Source organism: Pongo abelii, chromosome X, assembly GCF_028885655.2.
Source record: "Pongo abelii isolate AG06213 chromosome X, NHGRI_mPonAbe1-v2.0_pri, whole genome shotgun sequence".
NCBI lineage: Eukaryota > Metazoa > Chordata > Mammalia > Primates > Hominidae > Pongo > Pongo abelii.
The window spans coordinates 108,343,591-108,359,149 of NC_072008.2; the positions used below are offsets into that span (position 1 = coordinate 108,343,591).

The following is a 15,559-nucleotide window of genomic DNA, read 5'->3' on the forward strand; positions in this document are numbered from 1 at the left end:
ACCTTACTTACGTCATATACAAAAAATCAACTCAAGATGGATTGAAGACTGAAATGTAAAACCCAAAACTATAAAAACTCTAGAAGACAACCTAGGTAATACCATTCTGGACATAGGAACAGGCAAAGATTTCATGATGAAGATGTCAAAAGCAATTGCAGCAAAAGCAAAAATTGACAAGTGGGATTTAATTAAACTTAAGAGCTTCCGCACAGAGAAAGAAACTGTCAACAGAGTAAACAGACAAACTACAGAATGGGAGAAAATATTTGCAAAGTATTCATCTGACAAAGGTCTAATATCTAGTATCTATAAGGAACTTAAATTTACAAGAGGAAAACAACCCTATTCAAAAGTGGGCAAAAGGCTTGAACAGTTTTCAAAAGAAGACATACATGCGGCCAACAAGCATGTGAAAAAAAGGATTAATATCACTGATTATTAGAGAAATGCACATCAAAACCACGATGAGATAACGTCTCACGCAAGTCAGAATGGCTCTTATTAAAAAGTCAAAAAATAACAGATGCTGGCAAGATTGTGGAAGAAAAGGAACACTTATACACTGTTTGTGGGAACCATTGTGGAAAGCAGTATGGCAATTCCTCACAAAAAAGCAGAACCACCATTTGACTCAGGAATCCCATCACTGGGTGTATACCCAGAGGAGTATAAATCATTCTACTGTAAAGTCACATGGACGCGAATGTTCATTGCAGCACTATTCACAGTGGCAAAGACATGGAATCAACCTAAATGCCCATCAATGATAGACCGGATAAAGAAAATGTGGTACATATACACACTGGAAAACTATGCAGCCACTAAAAGAATTAGATCATGTCATTTGCAGGAACATGGATGGAGCTGGAGGCTATCATCCTTAGCATACTAATACAAGAACAGAAAACCAAATACTGCATGTTCTCATAAATGGGAGCTAAATGATAAGAACTTATGAACACAAAGAAGGAAACAACAGACACTGGGGTCTACTTAAGGGTTGAGGGTGGGAGGAGGGAAAGGATCAGGAAAAGTAATTAATAGGTACTGGGCTTAATACCTGGGTGATGAAATAATCTGTACAACAAACTCCCATGACATGAGTTTACCTATGTAACATAACAAATCTTCACATGTGCCCCCGAACCTAAAAGTTAAAAAAAAGATTAGGCTTTGCGGCATTTCAAAGTTGAGATACAGGAGATGATAATAAATCATCACAAACAAAAGTTAATAAGGTGCAATCAAGGAGTAGCCCGTAAGGTAGGAGAAAAACCAGGAACATATAATATGTTAGAAGCCAAGTCAAGAAGATGCTTCACAGAGGAGTGAGTGATCAACCTGTCTAACACTACTGTTAGGTAAATGACCAAATATCATTTAGTTTCCCAGGACAGTCCTGGTTTATGCCTGTTGTACAGGAATAATTGTTAATAAGACCCTTTTTTACTTTTAGAAGTGCCTTGATTTGGATGATAAATTATATGCTAACTATGATGATAGGTCAACAAGAGGATTGAGAATTGAGTATTGGATTTGGCAACATGGAGATCATTGGAAATCTTGAGGAAAACAGTTTCAGTGGAGCATTCAGCTTCATTGGATTGTAGGATAAAATGAATCCAATGAATACCAACTTCATCGGATTGTAGGATAAAAGACTGGAGTGGTTTGAAGGGAAAAAGAGGAGACAGTGTCTGGTAACAATTGACAACTATTTTGAGGGGTTCTACAGCAAAACATCAGAGAATTGGGGCATTAGCTCTGGAATGATATAGGTACAGGGAGAATTTTGTTTTTCAAGATAGATAATAGTACAGCATGTTTTCATGCTGATGAGAATATTCCAGGAGAGAGGAAAATTTGTGTAGACTATTTTTTTAAAGAGCAGTTTAAGGTTTACAGAAAAAGTGAGAGGAAGGAACAAAGTTATCCCAAATATTTTCTGCCCCCAACCATGCATAGTCTCACCCATTGCCAATATTCCCCACAACAGTGGTTCCATCAGCTAAAATTGATGAACCTACATTGACACATCATTGTCACCCAAACTCCACTGTTCACATTAGGGTTCGCTCTTGGTGTTGTATGTTCTGTGGGTTTGGAAAAATATATAATGTCATGTATCTATCATTGTATTACAATACAGAGTATTTTCAAAAGCCTAAAAATCCTCTGTGCTCAGCCTATTCATTCCTCCCTCTCCCCAACCCATGGCAACCACTGATCCTTCTACTCTTTCCATAGTTTTGCTTTTACATCATATAGTTGGAATAAAACAGTATGTAGTCTTTTTAGACTGGTTTATTTCACTTATTAATATGCATTTAAATTTCTTCCGTGTGTTTTCATGGCTTGATTGTTCATTTCTTTTGAGTGCTGCATAATATTCCATTGTCTGGATGTACCACAGTGTATTTATCCATTCACCTACTGAAGGACATCTTTGATGTTTCCATGTTTGACAATTATGAATAAAGCTGCTAGACACATCAACGTGCAGGTTTTGGTTTGGATGTGTTTTCAATTTATCTGGGTAAATACCAAGGAGAGCAATTGCTGAATTGTATGCTAAGTACATTTAGTTTTGTAAGAAACTGCTAAATTGCCCTCCAAATTAGCTATACAGTTTTGTATTCCACCAGCAATGAATGACACTTCCTGTTGCCTCATATCCTCACCAGTGTTTGGCACTGTAAGTGTTTGGATTTTGGCCATCCTAATAGTTGTGTATTGGTATCTCATTGTTTTTATAATTAGCATTTACCTGATGACATATGATGTGGAACGTCTTTTCATATGTTCATATGCCATCTGTATATCTTCTTAGGTGAGGATATATCTGTTAAGGTATATCTGTTAAGAGGTATATCTGTTAAGATCACTGGCCTGTTTTTAAATTGTCATGTTTGTTTTCTTTTTTTTGGGGGGGGGGTGGAGAACACCATATTGTCTTCCATAAGTAACTTATTTTTATTTTTTTTATTAAGTATTTATTGATCATTCTTGGGTGTTTCTCGGAGAGGGGGATATGGCAGGGTCATAGGATAATAGTGGAGAGAAGGTCAGGAGATAAACACATGAACCTTTGTCTCTGGTTTTCCTAGGAAGAGGTCCCTGCGGCCTTCTGCAGTGTTTGTGTCCCTGGGTACTTGAGATTAGGGAGTGGTGATGACTCTTAAAGAGCATGCTGCCTTCAAGCATCTGTTTAACAAAGCACATCTTGCACCGCCCTTAATCCATTTAACCCTGAGTTGACACAGCACATGTTTCAGAGAGCAGGGGGCTGGGGGAAAGGCCATAGATCAACAGCATCCCAAGGCAGAAGAATTTCTCCTAGTCAGAACAAAATGGCGTCTCCTATGCCCACCTCTTTCTACACAGACACAGCAACAGTCTGATCTCTCCTTCTTTTCCCCACACTTCCCCCCTTCTTTTCAACAAAACCGCCATCATCCTCATGGCCCGCTCCCGATGGTCGCTGTCTCTTCGGAGCTGTTGGGTACACCTCCCAGACAGGGCGGCCGGGTAGAGGCACTCCTCACCTCCCAGACAGGGCGGCTGGGCAGAGGCGCTCCTCACTTCCCAGACGGGGCAGCCGGGCAGAGGCGCTCCTCACTTCCCAGATGGGGCGGCCGGGCAGAGGTGCTCCTCACATCCCAGACGGGGCGGCTGGGCAGAGGTGCTCCTCGCTTCCTCCCAGACGATGGGCGGCCGGGTAGAGGCGCTCCTCACCTCCCAGATGGGGTGGCTGGGCAGAAGTCCTCGTCACCTCCCAGACGGGGCGGCTGGGCAGAGGCGCTCCTCACTTCCTCCCAGATGGGGTGGCAGCCAGGCAGAGGCGCTCCTCACTTCCCAGATGGGGCAGCCGGGCAGAGGCGCTCCTCACTTCCCAGATGGGGCGGCCGGGCAGAGGTGCTCCTCACATCCCAGACGGGGCGGCTGGGCAGAGGTGCTCCTCGCTTCCTCCCAGACGATGGGCGGCCGGGTAGAGGTGCTCCTCACCTCCCAGATGGGGTGGCTGGGCAGAAGTCCTCGTCACCTCCCAGACGGGGCGGCTGGGCAGAGGCGCTCCTCACTTCCTCCCAGATGGGGTGGCAGCCAGGCAGAGGCGCTCCTCACCTCCCAGACGGGGCGGCCGGGCAGAGGCGCTCCTTACTTCCTCCCAGACGAGGTGGCAGCCAGGCAGAGGTGCTCCTCACCTCCCAGACAGGGCGGCCGGGCAGAGGCGCTCCTCACTTCCCAGACGGGGCGGCTGGGCAGAGGCATTCCTCACTTCCCAGACGGGGCGGCCGGGCAGACGCTCCTCACCTCCCAGACGGGGCGGCCAGGCAGAGGCGCTCCTCACTTCCTCCCAGATGGGGTGGCAGCCAGGCAGAGGCGCTCCTCACCTCCCAGACAGGGCAGCCGGGCAGAGGCGCTCCTCACCTCCCAGACGGGGCAGCCGGGCAGAGGCGCTCCTCACCTCCCAGACAGGGTGGCCAGGCAGAGGCGCTCCTTGCTTCCTCCCAGACGGGGTGGCAGCCAGGCAGAGGTGCTCCTCACCTCCCAGACGGGGTGGCCGGGCAGAGGCGCTCCTCACTTCCCAGACGGGGCGGCAGCCAGGCAGAGGCGCTCCTCACTTCCCAGACGGGGCGGCGGGGCAGAGGCACTCCTCACTTCCTCCCAGACGGGGCGGCCGGGCAGAGGCGCTCCTCACCTCCCAGACGGGGCATCCAGGCAGAGGCGCTCCTCACTTCCCAGATGAGGTGGCGGCCGGGCAGAGGCGCTCCTCACTTCCCAGACGGGGCGGCCGGGCAGAGGCGCTCTTCACTTCCTCCCAGACGGGGTGGCGGCCAGGCAGAGGCGCTCCTCACCTCCCAGACGGGGCGGTCGAGCAGAGGTGCTCCTCACTTCCTCCCAGACGGGGAGGCGGCCAGGCAGAGGCACTCCTCACCTCCCAGATGGGGCCGCCGGGCAGAGGCGCTCCTCACTTCCCAGACGGGGCAGCCGGGCAGAGGCGCTCCTCACTTTCCAGACGGGGCGGCCAGGTAGAGGCGCTCCTCACTTCCAGACGGGGCGGCCGGGCAGAGGCGCTCCTCACTTCCTCCCAGACTGGGTGGCGGTCGGGCAGAGGCGCTCCTCACCTCCCAGACAGGGCGACCGGGCAGAGGTGCTCCTCACTCCCCAGACGGGGCGACCGGGCAGAGGGGCTCCTCACATCCCAGACGATGGGCGGCCAGGCAGAGACGCTCCTCACTTCCTAGACGGGGTGGCGGCAGGGCAGAGGCTGTAATCTTAGCATTTTCGGAGGCCAAGGCAGGCGGCTGGGAGGTGGAGGCTGTAGCGAGCCGAGATCACGCCACTGCACTCCAGCCTGAGCAACATTGAGCACTGAGTGAGCGAGACTCCGTCTGCAATCCCAGCACCTCGGGAGGCCGAGGCGGGCAGATCACTCGAGGCCAGGAGCTGGAGACCAGCCCAGTCAACACGGCGAAACCCCGTCTCCACCAAAAATACAAAGACCAGTCGGGCGTGGTGGCACGCGCCTGCAATCCCAGGCACTTGGCAAGCTGAGGCAGGAGAATCACAGGAGCCCGAGGCAGGGAGGTTGCAGCGAGGGGAGATCACAGCAGTACAGTCCAGCTTTGGCAACAGAGGGAGACTGAAAAAAGAAGGAGAGGGAGACCGAAGAAAGGGGAGACAGGGAGAGAGAGAGGGAGAGGGGGAGGGGGAGGGGGCCATGTTTGTTTTCTTATTGTTGATTTTAAGAGCTCTTAGTATATTTTGGTTAACAATACTTTCATCAGATATGTCTTTTGTAAGCATTTTCTCAGTTTGTGGCCTCAGCCTCTTGACAGCGTGTTTTGCAGATCAGAAATATTTAATTGTAATGAAGTAAGCTTATTCTTTTTTTAAAAAAACACTTGCTTTTTATGTTTTTTAGTAATACATAGTATTTTTACGTATTATGGGGTACATGTAATGTTTTGTTACATGCATAGAATGTGTAATTATCAAGTTAAGGTATTTAGGGTATCCATCGCCTCTAGTATTTGTCATTTCTATGCGTTGGAAACATTTCAAGTCCTCTTTTCTAGCTTTTTTGACATATATAATACATAGTTGTTAATTATAGCCACCCTATTATGCTATTGAACGTTAGAGCTTATTCCTTCTATCTAACTGTATGTTTGTACCCATTAAGTAACCTCTCTTCATCACCCCTCATACACCCATCTTTTTTCATGGATTATTGCGTTTAGTAGTGTAGCTATGTCATCATCAAACCAGGGTCATCCAGATTTTATCTTATGTTATCTTCTAGGAGATGTACTTTATATTTAAGACTGTGATCTATTTTTAGTTAATTTTTGAAAGATATAAGGTATGTATCTAGATTAATTTTTTTGCATGTGGATGTCCAGTTGTTCCAGCATAATTTATCAGAAAGACTGTCCTTTCTCCATTATATTGCCTTTGCTCCTTTGTCAAAGATCAGTTGACCATATTTATATGGATCTATTTCTGGGCTCTCTGTTCTGTTGCATTGCTCTCTATCTGTTGTCCTTCCTTTCACTGGTACCATACTGTCTTTGATTACTATAGCTTTACAGTTAGTCTTGAAGTCACAAAAGCATGGGATCCCCCATTAGTGGATCGTCCTGGAATTTTTAACTCTCAGATTTGTACACACCTAGCCTTCAGCAATTTGTGAATTACAGTTCAGATTTTCCTACCCTAGCACTGGTTCCCAAAGAGGTTTCTGTTAAAGTATGTTGTGATTCTCTCCATCTACGACTTTCTCTTCCAATTTTTGGGACAGAGGTTTGTCTTGTGACCTCACTTCTCTTACAGATCTAAGAATAATGGTTGATTTTTCAGTTTGTTCAACTTTTTACTTGTTAGGATAGAGTGGTGACTTCCAAGCTTCATGCAGAACCGGACAACAGAAATTGAGAGGGAAATTTTTATGACAGAAGAGAGAAAGAAGAAAATTGCTGGAAATGACCTTGAATAGAGGAGATGGGATATCATCTGGTAAGCAAATAGAGAAGCTGGCTTTAGATAAGAGCCTGGGCAATTCATTCATAGAATAGCAGAAAAGGCAGAATTTATGTGCATAGATGCAAGTGGTATAGTAGATATAGTGATAGGAGTTTGTAAAAGTTGCCTTCTAATTGCTATTTTTTTTTCAATGAAATAAGAAACAAAGTCATCAACTCAAAGTGAGTAATATGTAGGAGGTGATTATTGTTTGAGGAGAGAGGAGAATGTGTGATACCTTTTGTTAATTATGGTAAAATATAACACAAAATTTGCCATTTTAACCCATTTTAAGTGGACAATTAAGTGTCATTAATTACATTCACACAGTTGTACATCTGCCACCACTATCTTCTTCTAAAACTTTTTATCACCTCTTATAGTTTAAATTGTGCCCCCACAAAAGATATGTTGGAGTCCTATCCCTTAATATTAATGTGACCTTATTTGGAGATAGGATCTTTATAAAGGTATTCAAATTAACATGAGATCATTAGGGTGGAATCCTAATCCAAAATGATTAGTGTCCTTATAAAAAGGGGAAATTTGGACACAGAGGCAAGCACACAGGGAGAGTGCCAAGTGAAGATGAAGAAAAAGATCAGAGTGATACAAAGAAGTCAAAGAACACCAAAGATTGCCAACAAACCACCAGAAGCTAGGAGAAAGGCCTGAAACAGATCCTTCCCACGTGCCTTCAGAGGGAGCATGGGCCTGCAGACACTTTGATCTCAGACTTCTACCCTATGGAACTGTGCAAAAATAAATGTCTGTTGTTTAAGCCATTCGGTTTGTGTTACAGCAGCCCAAGGAAATGAATACATCATTCTAAATAGAAATTTTTTAATAATTAAGTATTTTCCTCTCCTTGGAGCACTTGGTAACTTCTAATTCTACTTTCTATCTCTATTAATTTGCCTATTCTAGATATATCAAATGAGTGAAATAATACAATAGTTGTCTTTTTGTGTCTGGCTTCTTTTACTTTGCATAATGTTTTCAAGGTTCATTCATGTCGTAGCATGTATCTGAACTTCATTCTTTTTCTGGCTGAAAATTTTATTATATGTATGTATCACATTTTGTGTCTCTATTCATCATTGATGGATATTTGGATAGATTTAAGTCATTTGTCTTTTGTGAATAGTGCTATTAATATTATGAACACTTGAGTACAAGTTTTTGTTTAAATACCTCTTTTCTTTTTTCTTGGATATATTATCTAGGTGAAGAATGGCAAGATCATATGGTAATTCTATTTAGCTTTTTGAGGAACTGCCAGACCTTTCCACAATGACTGCACAATTATACATTTCCAGTAGGGTTCCAGTTTATCCATATTCTCACCAATGCTTTTTTTTTTTTTCTGTTTTTTAAAATTATACTGATCATAGGAAGTGTAAAGCAGTATTTCAGTTTGGTTTTGATTTGCATTTCCCTAATGATTAATGATGTTGAGATTCCTTTCACGTGCATATTGACCATTTTTATGTCATTTTGGGAAAATATTTATTCACGTTTTTGCCCATTTTTTAGTTGGGTTGTCTTTTTTTGCTGTTGAGTTGTAGGAGTTCTTTATATTTTCTGGATATTAAACCCTCATCAGATAAATTATTTGCAAATGTTTTCTCCCATTCTGTTAATTTTCTTAATGTTGTCTTTTGATGCACATTGTAAAAATTTTTTAAATCAATTTCCATTTTCTTATTTTTTTATTATTATGCTTTAAGTTCTGGGATACACGTGCAGAACGTGCAGGTTTGTTACATAGGTATACACGTGCCATGGTGGTTTGCTGCACCCATCAACCCATCATCTACATTAGGCATTTCTCCTAATGCTATCCCTCCCCTTGCCCTGCACCCCCCAGCAGACCCCAGTGTGTGATGTTCCCCTCCCTGTGTCCATGTGTTCCCATTGTTCAACTCCCACTTGAGTGAGAACATGCAGTGTTTGGTTTTCTGTTCCTGTGTTAGTTTGCTGAGAATGATGGTTTCCAGCTTCATCCATGTCCCAGAAAAAGATATGAACTCATCCTTCTTTATGGCTGCATAGTATTCCATGATGTATATGTGCCACATTTTCTTCATTTCCAGTCTATCATTGATGGGCATTTGGGTTGGTTCCAAGTCTTTGCTATTGTGAACAGTGCCACAATAAACATATGTTTGCATGTGTCTTTATAGTAGAATTATTTGTAATCCTTTGGGTATATACCCAGTAATGGGATTGCTGGGTCAAATGGTATTTTTAGTATTTCTAGTTCTAGATCCTTGAGGAATCGCCACACTATCTTCCATGATGGTTGAACTAATTTACACTCCCACCAGCAGTGTAAAAGCATTCCTATTTCTCCACATCCTTTCCAGCATCTGTTGTTTCCTGACTTTTTAATGATTGCCATTCTAACTGGCATGAGATAGTATCTCATTGTGGTTTTGATTTGCATTTCTCTAATGACCGGTGATGATAAGCTTTTTTTTTTAATATGTTTTCATATGTTTGTTGGCTGCATAACTGTCTTCTTTTGAGAAGTGTCTGTTCATATCCTTCGCCCACTTTTTGATAGGGTTGTTTTTTTCTTGTAAATTTGTTTAAGTTCTTTGTAGATTCTGGATATTAGCTGTTTTTCAGATGGATAGATTGTAAAAATTTTCTCCCATTCTTTAGGTTGCCTGTTCACTCTGATGATAGTTTCTTTTGCTGTGCAGAAGCTCTTTAGTTTAATTAGATCCCATTTGTCAATTTTGGCTTTTGTTGCCATTGCTTTTGGTGTTTTAGCCATGGGTAAAATTTTTTGAAGTCCATTTAATCTATTTTTTTTTCTTTTCTTAATCTTGCTTTTGGTATTATATCCAAGAAACCATTGCCAAATTTAAGGTCATGAAGGTTTACCCCTATGTATTTGTGTTAGTCCACTCTCACACTGCTATGAAGAAACACCGAAGACTGGTTAATTCATAAAGGAAAGAAGTTTAATTGACTTACAGTTTCACATTGCTGGGGAAGCCTCAGGAAACTTACAATCATGGCGGAAGGCAAAGGAGAAGCAGGCACCTTCTTCACAGGGTGGCAGTATGGAGTTAGTGCAAGCAGGGTAAATGCCAGACACTTATAAAACCACCAGATCTTGTGAGGCTCACTCATTATCACGAGAACAGCATGGGGGAAGCTGCCCTCATGATCTAATTACTTCCACCTGGTTCTGCCCTTGACACATGAGGATTATATGGGATTATGCAGGTTACAATTCACGATGAGATTTTGGATGGGGACACAGCCAAACCATATCACTATTCTAAGAACATGATACTTTTAGCTCTTATATTTATGTCTTTAATCTATTTGGAATTAAATATTACATATGGTATGAAGAGGAGTCTAGCTTCATATTTTTTTATTTCAGCAAAATATTCATTATATTACATAATCATGTAAGTTATATGCAATGAAATCTCCCTTCCATGGTATGATACTTCAATAGATTAACCAAGTCCCCAAAATAGGTAGGAAGAAAAATATTGTATCCACTGGAACTGCAAGATGAACAGTATGTAGCCTTTTTACAAGGCTTTTTTTACTTAGTAATATGCATTTAAGTTTCATCCAGATCTTTTCATGGCTTGATAGCTCATTTATTTTTAGTGGTGGATAGTATTCCATTGTCTGGATATGCCGCAGTTTATCTATTAATCTAGTAGAGGACATCTTGGTTACTTCCAATTATTGGCAATTATAAATGAAGCTGCTAGAAACATCCATGTGCAAGTTTTTGTGTGGACATACGTTTTCAACTCACTTGCATGAATACCAAGGAGTTCCATTTCAGTATTATTTGCTAAGAGTATATTTAGTTTTCTAAGAAACCATGACCATCTTCCGAAGTGGCTATATCATGTTGCATTCCTACCAGCACTAAATAAGTTTCTGTTGCTCTACCTCCTTTGCAGCACTTGGTGGTGTCAGTGTCCTACATGTTGACCATTGTATTAAGTGTATAATGGTATCTCACTGTTGTTTTAATTTGCATTTTCCTGATGACATACAATGTGGAGCATCTTTTCATATGTTTATTTGCCATCTGTATATCTTCTTAGGTGAGGTGTCTGTTAAGGTCCTTAGCCCATTTTTTAATCTTGTTTGTTTTCTTATTGTTGGGTTTTAAGAGTTCTTTATATATTATAGATAACAGTTCTTTATCACATATGTCTTTTGCAAATATTTTCTCCTGGTTTGTGGCTTATCTTCTCAGATAACAGTGCCTTTCTCAGAGTAGAAGTTTTTACTTTTAATGAAGTCCCGCTAACCAATACCTTATTTCATGAATCATACCTTTGGTATTATATTTAGAGAATTGTCACCATACACAAGGTAATCTAGACTTTTAGAAAATGTAACCATCTAGGAACTGTAATTTTGCATTTTACTTTTAGTTCTGTTATCCATTTTGAGTTAATTTTGTGAAATGTGTAGAGTCTGTGTCTAGATTTTTTTTGCATGTGGGTGTTGAGTTGTTTCAGTATAATTTATTGAAAAGACTCTCTTTTCTCTATTGTATTGCCTTTGCTCCTTTGTTAAAGATCAGTTGGCCATATTTACATGGGTCTGTTTCTGGGCTCTCTGTTCTGTTGCATTTATTCGCCTGTCCTTTTGTTGATACCACACTGTTTTGATTACTATAGCTTTATAGTAATTTTTAAAGTTGGGTAGTATTGGTCCAACTTTGTTCTTCTCCAATAGTGTGTCAGCTATTATGGGCCTTTTGCCTCTCCATGTAAATTTTAGAATCAGTTTGTCAGTACTTACAAAATAACTTGCTGTAATTTTGGTTGGGATCGCACTGAATTTATAGATTAAATTTGGAAGAATTAATATCTTGACAATATTGAATCTTCCTATCCATATACATGGAATATCTCTGCATTTATTTAGTTATTTTATTTCCTTCATCAGTGTTTCATAGTTTCACTCATATAGATATTGTGCATATTCTGCTAGATTTATACCTAAGTGTTTCATTTTTAGGTGCTAATGTAAATGTTATCATTTTTAAATTACAAATTCTACTTTCTCATTGCTTGTATTTAGGAAAGTCATTTTTAAAATATATTAATCTTGTATCCTGCAACCTTGCCATAACTATCAGTTCCAGAAGTTTTTTTTGTTGTTGTCAGTTCTTTCAGATTTTGTACATACACAATCATTTCATCTGCACATGAAAACAGTTTTCTTTCTTCCCAGTCAGTATAACTTTAATTTCTTTTTCTTGTCTTTATTGCATTAGCTAGGACTTCCATTATAATGTAGAAAAGCAGTGGTGAAAGGGAAAATATCTGCCTCATTCCTGATCTTACTGATAAATCAAGTTTCTCACCGTTAAGTATGATGTTAGCTGTAGGTTTTTGGTAAATATCCTTTATCAAGTTGAGGAAGTTCTCCTCTATTTTTAGTTTGCTGAGACAACTTTATTCTTTTATCTGTGGATATCTGGTTCTCTCATTACCACCACCACATGTAGAGAAAGGACAAGATTTTTAATAAATGGTGATTGAGTCCTCTATTAGTTTGTTTTCATGCTGCTGATAAAGATGTACCCGAAACTGGGAACAAAAAGAGGTTTAATTGGACTTACAGTTCCACATGGCTCAGAAGGCCTCAGAATTATGGCAGGAGGTAAAAGGCACTTCTTACACAGCGGGAGCAAGAGAAAAATGAGGAAGAAGCAAAATCAGAAACCCCTGATAGGCCCATAAGATTTCGTGAGTCTTATTCACTATCACAAGAATAACACGGGAGAGACCATATCCCTGATTCAATTACCTCCCCCTGGGTCCTTACCATAACACGTGGGAATTCTGGGAGATACAATTCGAGTTGAGATTTTGGTGGGGATATGGCCAAACCATATCATTTCACCCATGGCCCCTCCAAATCTCATGCCCTCACATTTTAAAACCAATTATGTCTTCCCAACAATCCCCCAAAGTCTTAAGTCATTTCAGCACAACCCAAAAGTCCACAGTCCAAAGTCTCATATGAGACAAGGCAAGTCCCTTCTGCCTATGAGCTTGTAAAATCAAAATCAATCTAGTTACTTCCTGGATACAATGGGGGTTGCAGGTATTGGGTAAATACAACCATTCCAAGTGGGAGAAATTGGCCAAAACAAAGGGGTTACAGGGCCCATGCAAGCCTGATATCCAGTGGGGCAGTCAAATTTTAAAGCTCCAAAATGATCTCCTTCGACTCTAGGTCTCACATCCAGGTCATGCTGATGCAAGAAGTGGGTTCCCACAGTCTTTGGCAGCTCTGCCCTGTGGCTTTGCAGGGTACAGCCTCCCTCCTGGCTGCTTTCATGGGTTGGCATTGTCTGTGGCTTTTCCATGCACACAGTGCAAGCCGTCAGTGGATCTATCATTCTGGGGTCTGGAGGATGGTGGCCCTCTTCTCACAGCTCCACTAGGTGGTGCCTCAGTAGGGACTCTGTGTGAGGGTTGTGACCCCACATTTCCCTTCTACACTGCCCTAGCAGAGGTTCTCCATGAGGGCCCCACCCCTGCAGCAAACTTTTACCTGGGCATCCAAGCGTTTCTTACATCTTCTGAAATCTAGGCAGAGGTTCCCAAACCTCAGTTCTTGACTTCTGTACACCTGCATGCTTAACACCACGTGAAAGCTGCCAAGGCTTGGGGCTTCCACCCTCTGAAGCCACAGCCCAAGCTGTATGTTGGCCCCTTTCAGCCACAGCTGGAGCAGCTGGAACACAGGGCACCAAGTGCCCGGGTTGCAGACAGCATGGGGACCTTGTGCCCAGCCCACAAGAACACTTTTTCCTCCTGGGCCTCCAGGCCTGTGATGGGAGGGACTACCGGGAAGTTCTCTGACATGGCCTGGAGACATTTTCCCTATGGTCTTGGGGATTAACATTAGGCTGCTTGCTACTTATGCAAATTTCTGCAGCCGGCTTGAATTTCTCCCCATAAAATGGGTTTTTCTTTCTTATCGCATAGTCAGGCTGCAAATTTTCCAAACTTTTATGCTCTGCTTCTGTTATAAAACTGAATGCCTTTAACAGCATCCAAGTTACCTCTTGAATGCTTTGATGCTTAGAAATTTCTTCCGCCAGATACCTTAAATCATCTCTCTGAAGTTCAAAGTTCTACAAATCTCTAGGGCAGGGGCAAAATGCTGCCAGTCTCTTTGCCAAAACATAACAAGAGTCACCTTTGCTCCAGTTCCCAACAAGTCCCTCATCTCCATCTGAGACCACCTCAGCCTGAATTTTATTGTCCATATCACTATCAACATTTTGGGCAAAGCCATTCAACAAGTGTCTAGGAAGTTCCAAACGTTCCCACATTTTCCTGTCTTCTGAGCCCTGTTCCAACCTCTGCCTGTTACCCAGTTTCAAAGTCGCTTCCATATTTTGGGGTGTCTTTTGAGCAACACCCCACTCTACTGGTACCAATTTACTGTATTAGTTTGTTTTCATGCTGCTGATAAAGACATAACCGAGACTGGGAAGAAAAAGAGGTTTAATTGGACTTACAGTTCCACATGGCTGGGGAGGCCTCAGAATCGTGGCAGAAGGTAAAAGGCACTTCTTACATGGCAGTGACAATATAAAAATAAGGAAGAAGCAAAAATAGAAACCCCTGATAAACCCATCAGATTTTGTGAGACTTATTCACTATCATGAGAATAGCACTGGAAAGACCAGCCCCCATGATTCAATTACCTCCCCCTGGGTCCCTCTCACAACATGTGGGAATTCTGGGAGTTACAATTCAAGTTGAGACTTGGATGGGGACACAGTCAAACCATATCAATTCCCATCAATGGAATGTGAGTGGAAATGATGTGAGCATTTCCTCACCATGGATTTTAAGAAGGAAATCAACTACTTCTATTCTCCTTTTTCTCATTTGCTGGCTGGATGCAGGCTGTGATGAGGCCCTATCATCATGAGGCAGGAAGTGATGGTTAGTTAATGAGAAACAACAACAAAAGGTAGTGTAGATTTCTCATTATTTTTTCTATTATAGAAAGCAATTTGACATTCCATTAATTTCTAATATTTATTGACATTATGGAAATTCAGGTTTTCTTCTCCCTGTAAAGCTAATTAGCTCTCCTTGCCAGCTCCTATAGTTCTAAAAATCCTCAAGGGGTATTTCCTATGTCCTGAATTTTTGGGGTTTTCCTGTGATTCTTCCAGTTGTTGCTGCCATTCTAAGCTGTATTGCCAGGCACTTAATGTCCTCTAACTGTTCTCTCTAATTTTCCTAACCCCACCTATACACAGGGTTTTCATGATGTCAGATCTGAGTAGTAGTCAAAAGTTTAAATCCATGTTAGAAAGGAAGATATTTTCCTCTCTTTAGGTTATGCTTTATTAATGGGATCTGCACACTGGAGTGTTACAGAGTTTACTTAAAGACAGTTATTTCCAGGATACGTATAAACCTGCCTTTGCTATGACAGATATACAGTTGAGGGTTTGTGTTGGAATAGGCACAAATAGGAGTTC

At 42.1% G+C, this 15,559-nt stretch overlaps 1 protein-coding gene across 19 annotated transcripts in view; it reads left to right on the forward strand.

Moving 5' to 3' along the window:
• The window catches only part of GPRASP1 (G protein-coupled receptor associated sorting protein 1), a 315,299-nt gene that overhangs the window by 36,925 nt on the left and 262,815 nt on the right, over positions 1-15,559 (forward strand). For 15 of the 19 annotated variants that reach the window (XM_054544883.1, XM_054544882.1, XM_054544885.1 and 12 more), the window contains exon 1: positions 6,917-7,023. The exons of the other annotated variants lie outside the window; for them this stretch is intronic. The gene's annotated coding sequence lies outside the window, so the exon portion shown is untranslated. Of the gene's footprint in view, positions 1-6,916; positions 7,024-15,559 lie in introns of those variants that run through there. 19 annotated transcript variants of the gene reach the window in all.